This window comes from Grammomys surdaster, unplaced genomic scaffold, assembly GCF_004785775.1.
Source record: "Grammomys surdaster isolate TR1022 unplaced genomic scaffold, NIH_TR_1.0 127, whole genome shotgun sequence".
NCBI classification, from domain to species: Eukaryota; Metazoa; Chordata; class Mammalia; order Rodentia; family Muridae; genus Grammomys; species Grammomys surdaster.
Genome location: NW_021604585.1, coordinates 5,780,218 through 5,792,380, shown reverse-complemented (window position 1 = coordinate 5,792,380; position 12,163 = coordinate 5,780,218). Strand labels below are relative to the sequence as shown.

Genomic DNA, 12,163 nt, shown 5'->3' with positions numbered 1-12,163 from the left:
GCTAAAAGGAAGGACTGGCGAAGTCAGTGGTGAAGAAGTCTTGAACAGAGAATGCAGTGAATTCACATAAGTGGAGCACAGCTCCAGGTCTGTGTGAACTAACCCTGGTGCAGATAGGCAGATCTGCAGTGTGTCGTAGACACTTTCAGATGCCTAGAGCAAGAGGCTCACCGAGGTTTGAAGAGGAGAATGATAAGACACACGTCATCTCCCTGACTTAGTGTTGCAGACTTGTCCAGGCTATCTGGATTGATGACAGTTTTCTAACAGTCAGTCATAAAGGTAATTTTTTTTTTACCTTTTTTTTTTTTTTTTTTTTTTTGGTTTTTCAAGACAGAGTTTCTCTGTATAGTCCTGGCTGTCCTGGAACTCACTCTGTAGACCAGGCTGGCCTCGAATTCAGAAATCCGCCTGCCTCTGCCTCCCAAGTGCTGGGATCAAAGGTGTGCACCACCACTGCCCGGCCTATAAAGGTAATTTTACAGTGGCATGGCTTTCACTTTTCTGTTAGTAAGACCAGTGGAGCGGGTGCATTGAGCATTGCAGGCCTGGTTACCAGTGGAGCGGGTGCACTGAGCATTGCAGGCCTGGTTACCAGTGGAGCGGGTGCGCTGAGCATTGCAGGCCCGTTTAAAACCCAGGCCAGCAGCTCTGCTTTAGTGAATACACTCACTTCCTTTTATAGTGGCAATCCTTAGAAACTTAAAACTCCAGGAAAATGGAAGTTGTTGGACTAAGTGATGGATTTTCTGTGCCTAACAAGTAGCCCAGCAAATTACATTGTTTCCTAAGTGTTGTTTAAACTTGAAGTTCTCTTCTCAAGGATCAGAAGGCAAGACAGACTGTAGAACACCCCACCACCACCACCACCCTATTAAAGTCTCAGGCTCACAGACACTTGAAAAACATTTGAGTTGGTCCTGGCACACATACCCTCTTCTCAGATTGGAAATAAGAGTCCTGCTATGTTCCCAGGTTGGCCTTAAAAATCTTAAAACCGTTACTTTTTGTCACATCTGCAAAATGGATCCCCTTCTGCTCCCCTCCCTTCCCCCCTCCGCTGCCCTCCTTCCCCCCATCTCTCTCAAGCAGTATGGTTTGTGTAATGGCTGCCTAGTTGAACCGGAGTTGCCATATGTACTTTGTTGCCAAATGTCGCCCTCTTGTGGTGAGTAGTCTGCTGGGTAACGATTTTGAAGGCATGGTGGAGCAAGCACAGTTCTTTTTTTTTTTGGTTTTTTGTTTTTGTTTTTGTTTTTTTTCGAGACAGGGTTTCTCTGAGTAGCCCTGGCTGTCTTGGAACTCACTCTGTAGACCAGGCTGGCCTCGAACTCAGAAATCCGCCTGTCTCTGCCTCCCAAGTGCTGGGATTAAAGGCATGCGCCACCACCGCCCGGCCTGCAAGCGCAGTTCTTAGCAATGGCTGTGTGCTAGGTGGAGACTAAAGAGGTCTCTTCCACTTGGGCCAGCTTTAAGTCTTCCCTTCTTTATAGATCCTGCATGGAGGTGTTTTCCGGAGAAAATCAGAGGCCGTTTCAGCATTTGTTTTTGGTAGGAATGCTCAGTAAATGCAGTCTGCTTCACACACTGCATTGTTCTTTTTAGTATATAGAATGTTTGAGGTGGTTATGTACTTCTTCCAGCCTACCTCCCAGGGCTGTTGTGAGGCTTTGCTCTAACATGGGCTGGTGGGAACCAGAGCAGGAAGCGGCTCCACAGCTAACCCTAGTCAGTATTCCATCCAGTAGATTCTAGAACATGTGTGCAGCACTCAAGCAGTGCTTAATAGATAATTAATTGAGAAAATCAGTTTTTATGAAAATGCGCCGGAAATAGGATTGCTACCTGAGTTCTTTCTCTTCTGTAATTTCTCTCTACTGTTCAGCAAGGAAGATGGGGTTTGACATTATTGGAAAAAAAATATGCCAATTTCGGCATTAATGAAACTTTCCTCCAGAATACATTATTTTCATATGTGAAAAGGAACAAAGAAATAAAAACCCCACTGTTTCTTGGATGAAGACAGTCTAAGTAATAAGTAGGGACAGGAACCGGAGTGAGAATTATCCATAGGAACTCACTAACGTTCTTTTGAAGTAAAGCTGGAACGCCTTCTCTGAGCACTGAAGGAAATACCTGCTAGTCATGGCGAGGAGAACAAGCCGGAAAGCGGACAGTTCCTGAAGCCTGTTGGCACAGGCAGATTCCTGACTCTGAAACTTGGATTCCTGATGAATACTTGATAGGTATTTTTGTGGTATCTGTGCTAAAAATAGTTTATGTGGAAAATGTTTATACTGTAACCTGTGTCTTTTGGTATACTTAAACTAAATATGTCTGTGGTGTTTCATTAATAAGTTGTTAAATTCCTAGGAGTGAACTCTAAACGTTTCTGTGCTCAACCATGCTTATGTAATTGGTCTTTCTCTTTAATCTGGTATGTCCCAGTCTTTTTTTGTTTTTGTTTGTTTGTTTGTTTGTTTGTTTGTTTTTGTTTTTCGAGACAGGGTTACTCTGTGTAGCCCTGGCTGTCCTGGAACTCACTCTGTAGACCAGGCTGGCCTTGAACTCAGAAATCCGCCTGCCTCTGTCTCCCAAGGGCTGGGATTAAAGGCGTGCGCCACCACCGCCCGGCTGGTATGTCCCAGTCTTAAATCTGGACGTCTTAAATGCAGGTGTCCAGAACTGGCTCTCATCCTAGATTGGAGGAACCCCTGGTGCTCGGTGTGTTTGTGTGTTTCTGATTCCTCAGATTTATCCTTCAGCACAGCTGCCATTGGCCCCTCAGTCACGTCAACAGAGTAGGTCAGAGGAGAAACTTCACCCAGCATTCAGGAATCTGAAGCGCTATGATTGAGTTTAAGGCCAGGCTGAGCTGCGTCTTAAAAACTTAAAATAAGGGTCTGGAGACATGGCTCAGTGGTTAAGAGCACTGGTTGCCCTTCTACAAACCCAGATTTGTTCTCAGCACCTGTATCAGGCAGCTCATAACTCCCCGTAACTCTTGCTCTGGGAGGATCTAGATCTCGGATCTCTAAGGTACCTGCACTTGTGTGTGCCATACCCATGCACAGATACCCATGGTTAAAAATAAGCCCCAGTTAAACTTAAGAGCTTACGTAACAAAAAGGCCTAGTGAGGAAATCGTCAGATTATCAGGCATACACAGCAAATGGAGGACGATACACTGTAGAGTTATACTTCCATGCATCCGGAATATTCTACAGAGTTTTGTATCCCAGTTTGGAAACTTGTCTTTCATCTGTTTTATGAAGACATAATGTGATTTGATTCAATGCAACAAAATACTAGCTTATAGACCTGATCTTTAGAGCATTTTCTGTCAGCGTCACCTTTGTTGAGGTAAGTAGTCTCTGCTGGGTAACTTTTAAAACTCTTTTTTTAATCTCTGTGTTTTTTCTGAACATACGTATTTGCACCATGTGGGTTCCTGGGGCCAGTGGAGGCCAGAAGTGGGTATCTGACGTAGAAGTGGAGTCGCAGGTAGCTACAGGTCACTCTGTATGTGCTGGAAACTGAATTTGGGTTCTCTCAAAGAGCAAGGGATGCTCTTAACCACTAAAGCCATCTCTCCAGCCGCTCTTAAATTGGGCATGATGCAAAAGGCAAGAATGGACCCAATTCTTACCAACCACAGCCTGTGGCAAGAGAAAAAAAAGCGTGTCCTAATCCAGAAAGGCCCAACTGAAAGAAAGGGCTAGTCATTTCTCAGGGTTCTTGGTGTACTTTTACTGTCTGCTTTATATTCTGTCCTTCTGCCCCCAGCACCATTATCTACAACAGTGGTTCTTAGTCAGGGTGTATTAGGATCTTCAGAGAAAAGAATACGGGAAAGAAATAGGCAAGTAGATCTGTTCCGCTGACTCAGGGCTGGTGTGGTGGTACACACCTGTAATCCAGACACGTGGAGGTAATGACAAGAACAACTCTGAGTTCAAGATAAGCCAGGTCTCCTTAGCGAGTGCCATGCCAGTTGGGGCTTCATAGTAAGACCCTATCTCCCAAAACAAAGACACAAAAATAGAAAATATGACCTTGATTCTGCCTTTATAGAGACAGAATTATGAAGAGCTACACTCTGCAATCTGAGTGCCTGGAAATAACTGGTGTAATTCCATTGTAAATCCAAAAAAGGTAGAACCAGGAGAACCACTGAGACAAATTCCAGTTTAAAAGCTGGCAAACCCAGAAAGATAGGATGCTCGCATTTTTGCTCAAAGTTAGGAAAAGATGCCTCTCTCAGGCAGGAGAACGTTGGCTTTCTGTGCAGGCCATCAGCTGGCTAAATGAAAGCAGTCTATTTTACTCACACTACTAATTCTCATGCTACTCTAATCCCCAGATAACCACCACCAAAGCCAGACGTGATGGCTGACATACTGAGGTTTAGAGAGTTAACTGAAGTGGGAAGACCATCGGCGTACATGGAGACCAGCCTGAGCAAGAAGACCTTGTCTCAAAAACAAAACAAAAAGCACCTTCATGCATGCCCAGAGTAGGGGGATGGGAATGGGGCTCAGTAGAGTGCTTGCTTGGCACCCACAAGGCCTTAAGTTGCATTCTGCAAAATAACATATACACAAAAATATATTCCATAGCTCACTCAATGCAAAATTGACAGTAAAAACTATCTTCACCTTGTGGATGATCAATAATGTGGGGATATTCGGGGTGTTATGTCTGGGTGGAGGGTATGATAAGGTTGCTGCTGGTGTCTAGTGAGTGGAGAGCAAGCAGGTTGGTAAGCATGCCATGATGAGTATCTCCCGTGCCTATGCCACTCAGACCCACTCAAGGTGTCAGTAGAGTTGAGGTTGACTCGCTCTGGTCTAAAACTCTTTAAATCTTGTGATAGTGCGTAAGGGCACAAAAGTTTGGGGTTTCTGTCTAGTCAGTTTGGAGTTGATGTTGATCCAATGGGATGTATGATGTCTGTACAAAGTCAGTTCTACTTATATTACCCTTTTAGAAATCTTAAATTGGATTATTTAAAGTCTGAGCTGCAGGAATGGGTTAGTGGGTAACATGCCACTTACACAAGCATCAGGGCCCATATAAAGCCCATGCTGTCGCACATGCGTGTAGCCACAGTGTGTGGTGAAGATGGGATGGACGGGTGGATTCCTGAAGTTCACTGACTCAGTGAGAAACCTTGTCTCAAAGTATAAAGATGGAGAACTGTGGAGGAAAGACCCACGTACAGCCTCATTCGTGCACACACCCACTCACACTAACAAGTACAGACGCAACACTCTACAAACACAAGTGTAATAAAATCAGATATATTCATCAGCAGACTTGGCTATCCTGGAACTCACTTTGTAGACCAGGCTGGCCTTGAACTCAGAAATCCGCCTGCCTCTGCCTCCCAAGTGCTGGGATTAAAGGTGCGCAACATCACTGCCTGGCTCAGCAGACCATTTAAAATTTAACATCCTTTAAAAACAAAAACCCAGCCGTCTTGTTCTGTAGCTCAGGCTAGCCTCAAACTCAGTTCTTTTACCTCAGTCTCTCAAGTTACGGGACAATAGATGTGTGCTGCCATTTTCAGGTCCAGACAACTTTAAACTTATTAATAATGTTGAACCAATTTTATGTCTAAACTCTGGAAAAAGAAAAATATGATTGTTGTTTATAATTTGTGTGGATTTTAATCTGGCCAAAAGATGGCGCCAGCGTACTGTAAAAATGTGTATTCTCAGTTATGGCGTTACTCTCCAGCTCCTTTTGTATTTGATGAGCTGCATTTGGATCTTTCCCTGCCTTGCAGTCCTTCGGTGTTAGGTCTTGACATCCCCTCCGTGCATCCGACTCACAAGAAGTACTCCAGCAGGGAACAGCACACGTAACGGTTGTACTATTGAACAAGTCTGAGGATTTTTGCACAGTCATAGGATTTTACTCCAATGACATTGACCTTCCTAATCATATATCAAACTCAGTTAATGTTTTTCCTGGCCAAGAGCTAAATGGAGACATTGAAGAAAATCATACCTTGCTTGGTTCCCCCCCCCCAATCTTTTATTGGCATATATTCACTGCACTCAGTGTTGGGTTTCATAAAGTTATTTCAAGTCTCTCTTGTGTTTTAACCATAGCCAACCCCTCCCACTTCCTTCCTTAGCCCTTTCCCTCACCCGCTTGTCTACCCCAGTCTCCCTTTTAACTTTTTGCTGTTTTATGTTTGGTTTTGTTTGTTTGTTTGTTTGTTTTTGAGACAGGGTCCCTCAGTTATGTTGCTCTGGCTATTTTGGAACTGGCTGTAGACCAGGCTGGCTTCAAACTCACAAAGATCTTCATACCCCTGCCTCCCACATGCTGACATTAAAGGCGTGTGCCACCATGCCTGGCTCTTTTGTCATATGTGTTTTTTGTTGTTTTGTTTTTTTTCTAAAGGGGAGGGGGTTTATTTAGGAGATAGGGAAGAGGAAAGAGAGAACAGAGAGGTAGAGGAGTGGAGGCCAGCCATGACCATGTGGAGAGAGGGGGAAGGGAAGGGAGGAAGGGCAAGGAGAAGCTAGAGGCAAGAGAGTAAGAGCTGTCATATGTGTTTAAGCATGAGGCTGGAAGTGAACAAAAGCATGTATTTTCTTTCTGTATTCAGCTTAGTTTTCTTAGTATAATCTCCAGTTCCATCCATTTTGATAGCAAATGGCTCATTCTTATGGCTGAATAAAACTTTGTTGTGTATGTATACCACATTTTTTTACTGCTGGACACGTAGGCTATTGTGGATCTGCTGTAATAAGCATGGATGTGGAAGTATCTCTGTGGCGTGCTGATGCAGACTTGTTCAGGTATATACCCGTATAGTGGTACTGCTTGGAAACAATACCAAGAATTGATAGGTGGAGATGCACAAGATTTAAAAGCTCCTAAACAGCCCAGGCGTAGTGTCTCGCCCCAGGGAAGTAGAGACAGGAGGACCTATGAGTTTGAGGCCAGCCTGGTTTAAGGCATGCATTCCAGGACAGCTAGGGTTGCATAAAGAGACCCAGTCTCAAAAGCAGAAGAAAAAGGAGAGGAGGGAAGAGAAAAGAGAAATAGGAGGAGGAGGAGGAGGAGGTCCTTTGGCAAAGGAAAAGAGTAAATGGTAGTCTATGGAAGGGAGAAGACCTGTGCATCTGACAGGATTACTATCAATATATAAAGAAGTCAAAAAGCTAAACACACAAACAATCCTGTCACTGAACGGTCTAATGGAATAACAGCTAGTTCTCAGAAGATCAAGTAGAAATGGCTCAGCATCCTTAGCCACCACTGAGACACTGCTTAAAGGCACCCTGAGATTCCTCCTCTCAGCAGTCAGAATGGCTACATCAAGAAAACAAGCCGAGGGCACAGGAAGCCTCATGAACCAGTGGGTGCAGAGATTGACAGTCATTGGAAACCAGCATGGAGCTTCCTCAGGCTAGAACAGGCTGCCTCACTTGTATCTTGCTTCTCCTTCCCTTTGTGAGCTGTTTGCCTTTCAAAAACACAGTCCTGCCAACCACAAGGGTGCCCTTAGATTCCTTCCTTCCCCCCTTCTACCCAGGTCCCTCTTTAATAGACTTCTCAGCTCTCATAGTCCACCCTTTTCAGTGCCCGGACTTTGTCTGTTCTCCCTGTTTCTGCTAGTATTCTCCTAGGACTTCCTACTAAGTCAGTTTCTGTACAGCTGAGTCCTCTTCAGAAATGAGTCCATTTTCTCTCAGATAAATTGTTTCCTGGCGTTTACACAAACCATTTCCAGCTGAAACAATTTGGTAGTACTGTATCAGAATAACAGAAATAAAGTATCCCTCCAGCTATCCATTCCATGGTGTCTTCTCCTGCCAGAAACCTGAAAGAATGGCAGTGCTGTTGGAGGATTCTTGTATATTCGTTGTCCCTTCGCTGGGGACTAGAAGCCCATACAGGGAAGGAAGTCTAAGCACCCAGGTAGCCTTCGCCTCTGTGGCCCTCTGCCATTTGACTTTCAGGAAGGTCCAGGGAAGAAGATCTCTGTGTGCCTCATAGGCCTTTGAAGAAGGGAAATTTGTGAATTCAACTCTACCATATTTTTCTATGGTGAAAGCTGTATAGAGTCCACATCCTATGTAGATTAAAGTATGAAGGCAAAGGGTTCCTTAATGCACACCAAAGAGGGAAGGAGAGGGAAAACTCAAAATTCTCACCAGGTCAATCTTGCCCTCCATCAGCCTCTCACTCCCACAAGTCTGCAGTCTCCAGTGCTCTTAGGAAGTGGCTCCTGATTGATTTACTTTTGGGTTTTATTTCTTTTTTCTCTTGAGTTCCCAAGACACCACCATACCCAGATTAAATCTACATGTCTGTATACTCACAGACACGCCCTCCCGTATTAATGCATTAATGCAGGAAATGCATTAAACCCAACCCCTGGCAAGTGCTCCAAACCTTCCTGCTCTCCATTTTGATTGGGGTTTTAAACCAGGAAGAAAAGCATAAAAAGGGAAATGCCAGTCCTCAGCACCTGTGTGGATGTCTCATGGTGGCTGTGTCAGCCACCACAGTGGCCAGAGAGTACACTCAATCCCACCCGGTGACCAAAGCTCATCAATGAATGCTTTTGAGGTTATTTGTGCTACATGTCACAGTGGGGCATGCCAGCCTAGCTTTCTCCTGGACTTTTGTTCTTGTTTATTAATTGATTCGTGGATGCAGAGTGTGTTACTTGCCTGGCTCTCCCTAATTTAAACACTGAGATTTAAAAGCTTAATTAAGCCAGGCCTAGGGTCCAAATCGAGTTCCAGGACAGCCAGGGCTATTCGAGAAATCCCATCCGAAAACAAACAAAACAAAAAAAGTTATTTTGGATTTCTGCACAAATTGCAAGTTTTGCTAACATAGGAAAGTATTTTAAACTAAAAATACTCAGGTAGCATTTGCAATGGTTACTTTTTTGTTTTGTTTGTTTTAAAGGGTTTCCCTCTGTAGCCCTGGCTGCCCTGGAACTGTTATGTAGACCACGGTGGCCTCGAACTCATAGATCCTCCCACCTCTGCCTGGGATTAAAAGACATGTGCCATCATACCCAGCTTTATGCTAAGTGTGGTGACATGCGTGTCACCACAACACTAATGAGGTACAGGCAGAGGCAGGAGGATCTCGAGTTCGAGGACAGCCTAAGCTATACATGCCTTGTCTCAAACAACAAAAATAACTTTTTAAAAGTTCATAAGAGGCAGCGCCTTGGAGGTCCTGTGGATCTGTATCTTGCTTCAACAGTGTTTGTATGGAACAGACCCAGGGACTCCCACTTTATTAGCTTCCAGCCGCCTTATAAGTCTCTCCAGTCGCAGCTTCCGGGACCTCGCTGCCTTCGGCTCCTAGGACCAGTTAGCCCCATACCCCGGATCAGCCATGATCTCTCAGATCCTTCAGAATTATTCCACCGAAGTAGAAGCTGCCGTGAACCGCCTGGTCACCTTGCACCTGCGCGGCTCCTATACCTACCTCTCTCTGGGCTTCTATTTTGATTTGGATGATGTGGCTTTAGAGGGCGTAGGCCACTTCTTCCGTGAACTGGCCGAGGAGAAGCGCGAGGGCTTCTCAAATTGCAGAACGATCGCGATCCTGGGGCGGTGCACTCTTCCAGGATGTGCGGAAGCCATCCCAAGATGAATGGGGGTAAAACCCAGGAGGCCATGGAAGCTGCCTTAGCCCTGGAGAAGAACCTGAACCAGGCCCTCTTGGATCTGCATGCCCTGCGTTCTGCCCGCACAGACCCTCATCTCTGTGACTTCTTGGAAAGCCACTTCCTGAATGAGGAGAAGCTTCAAGAAGATGGGCAATCACCTGACCAACCTCCATAGGCTGGCAGGGCCGCGATCAGCGCAGACTGGCTTGCCCCAAGTATCTCTGGGAGAGTATCTCTTTGAGCAGCTCACTCTCAAGCATGACTAGGAAGCCTCTGCACCTTCCAAGGGCCCCCCTTCTGCTCTGCACTAGCCAGCTTCAGGACCTCCACCTGAATGAACCTCTCAGGCCACTAGGCAGCTTTATAAGCACCATGGAGCCTCTCCCAAGTCTTGGACCAAGTAAATATAAAGCTTTTTGACACAGCACCCCCTCCCCTCAAAAGACAAAAACAAAACAACAAAACAAAAAACCAAAACCAAACCAACCAACCAAACAACCAAACAACGTCCTAAGAGCTGTTGTGGTTGCAAACAGCTTTAATCCCAGCACTTGGGAAGCAGAGGCAGGTGAATCACCTGTGTTTTTAAAGATAGCCTGGTCTATGTAGCAAGTTCCAGGACAGCAGGGTTACATAAAAGACCCTGACTCAAAAAAAAAAAAAAAAGAAAAAAAAGAAAAAAAAAAGAAAAAAAAAAACCAAACCCCCAAAAAACCCCAAACAAACCAAAATTATAATAATAGTAACAACAAAAATAAAACACAACTCTGAAGAATGTGAAATTCCTTATGTGTAGTTCTTGTACAATGTTAGGCGGTAAGGGAAGTCCATAGCCAGGTGTCATTTCAGGATCTTGAGGGTGCTATCAACTTTTCAATGGGTGCCGAGATTTGGAAAGTAGAGTCTCACTGGACTCAATTATTACTATTAGGTTGTTTTTAGGGGAAAACAAAAACAAAAACAAAACTAAAACCAGAGGCCAAGTCTAGTAGTCCATTCCTGTAATTCAGCACTCAGGAGGCTGAGGCAAGAGGGTTAGATAGGTGTTTAAGGCTACCTATCTCATGCTACAACAAAATAAAATTGGTAGCAGAATGAAATTGGGGCTTTAGGAAATAAATCCAACTCATGGAACAGCAAACTAAAGTTGGTGTCAGGTGAATAAAGTAAATCCTTCCATACCATGACTTGTATAAGAAACCATAGGGATTACTAACAATTCATAGCCATATACTATAGAAAAGACAGGCTGGCTGGTGGTGGTGGCGCACACCTTTAATCCCAGCACTTGGGAGGCAGAAGCAGGCAGATTTCTGAGCTCGAGGCTAGCCTGGTCTACAGAGTGAGTTCCAGGACAGCCAGGGCTATACAGAGAAACCCTGTCTCAAAAGAACCAAAAAACAAAAAAAAACAAAAAAACAAAAAAAAAAAAAAAGAGAGAGAGAGAAAAAAAAAGACAGGCTGGGTGGTGAGAGACAGAGGTGGGTGGATCTTTGTGAGTTCAAGGCCAGCCTGGTCTACAAAGCTAGTTTCAGGACAGCCAGGGTGACACAGAAAAACCATGTTTCAAGAAACTAAAATAAAAACACAATAATAATAATACATAAAAGCAATGCATGCATCTGATAAGAAACAACTCATTCTTTCTTTTTCCTTTGTTTGTTTGATTTGGTTTGTTTTTAAGGTCCTGGGAACTGGGCATGTAGCATGCTACATTGTACATGTAGCAAGTACTGTGTCACTAGGCTCCAAGTACTGTGTCCCAAAGTTCTAGTGGCATCCGAGTCAGACCTTGCTCTAGTGGTTGTTATCAGAGTCCTGTTAGCATTTCTTTGCTGGAGGAAGCCTCCTGTGTGTCTGTTTTGATGTCTGTCTAGTCCCCAGAGTAGTGGAACTTTGGAACTTTTTTTTTTGTAAAGACTTATTTATTTTATATATGTGAATACATTGTCACTGTCTTCAGACACAGCAGAAGAGGGCATCAGATCCCATTACAGGTCGTTGTGAGCCACCATGTGGCTGCTGGGAATTGAACTCAGGACCTCAGGAAGAGCAGTCAGTGGTCTTAACCCCTGAGCCATCTCTCCAGCCTCAGAACTTTTTATAGAACTAAACATCCTCATCAGTGTGATCTTTACAGTTTTTGGATAGCAACATAATTTACCAATTTTAAAGACACAGTTAAATAAATGAGCTAATATGATATTTATTCTGTATTAGTCAGTACATGAATCAATTCAGCTTGAAAGCTTTTTCTCTACAGAGTATTATTTCTTCACTATTAGCCTTTGATTCACAGTAATACTAATTTCAATGAGACTACAAAATGGTACTCTTACTGTTATGACGGCTCATCCACTTAACATTTCTGCAGGCAAAGAACCTGCATATGTGGCATCATGCAGCCCTTTTTCCTGTACCTGATGACAAATCAGAATGGATAAGCTGTTTATGTTCAGACTGCTCCTGCATTCAGACCCCAGCTTCTCCATCCCTTCA

At 44.2% G+C, this 12,163-nt stretch overlaps 1 pseudogene; it reads left to right on the top strand.

The window, feature by feature from the left end:
• The first annotated feature begins 9,387 nt into the window (after window positions 1–9,387).
• On the top strand, window positions 9,388–10,150 carry LOC114641006 (annotated as a pseudogene).
• The last annotated feature ends 2,013 nt before the right edge of the window (window positions 10,151–12,163 follow it).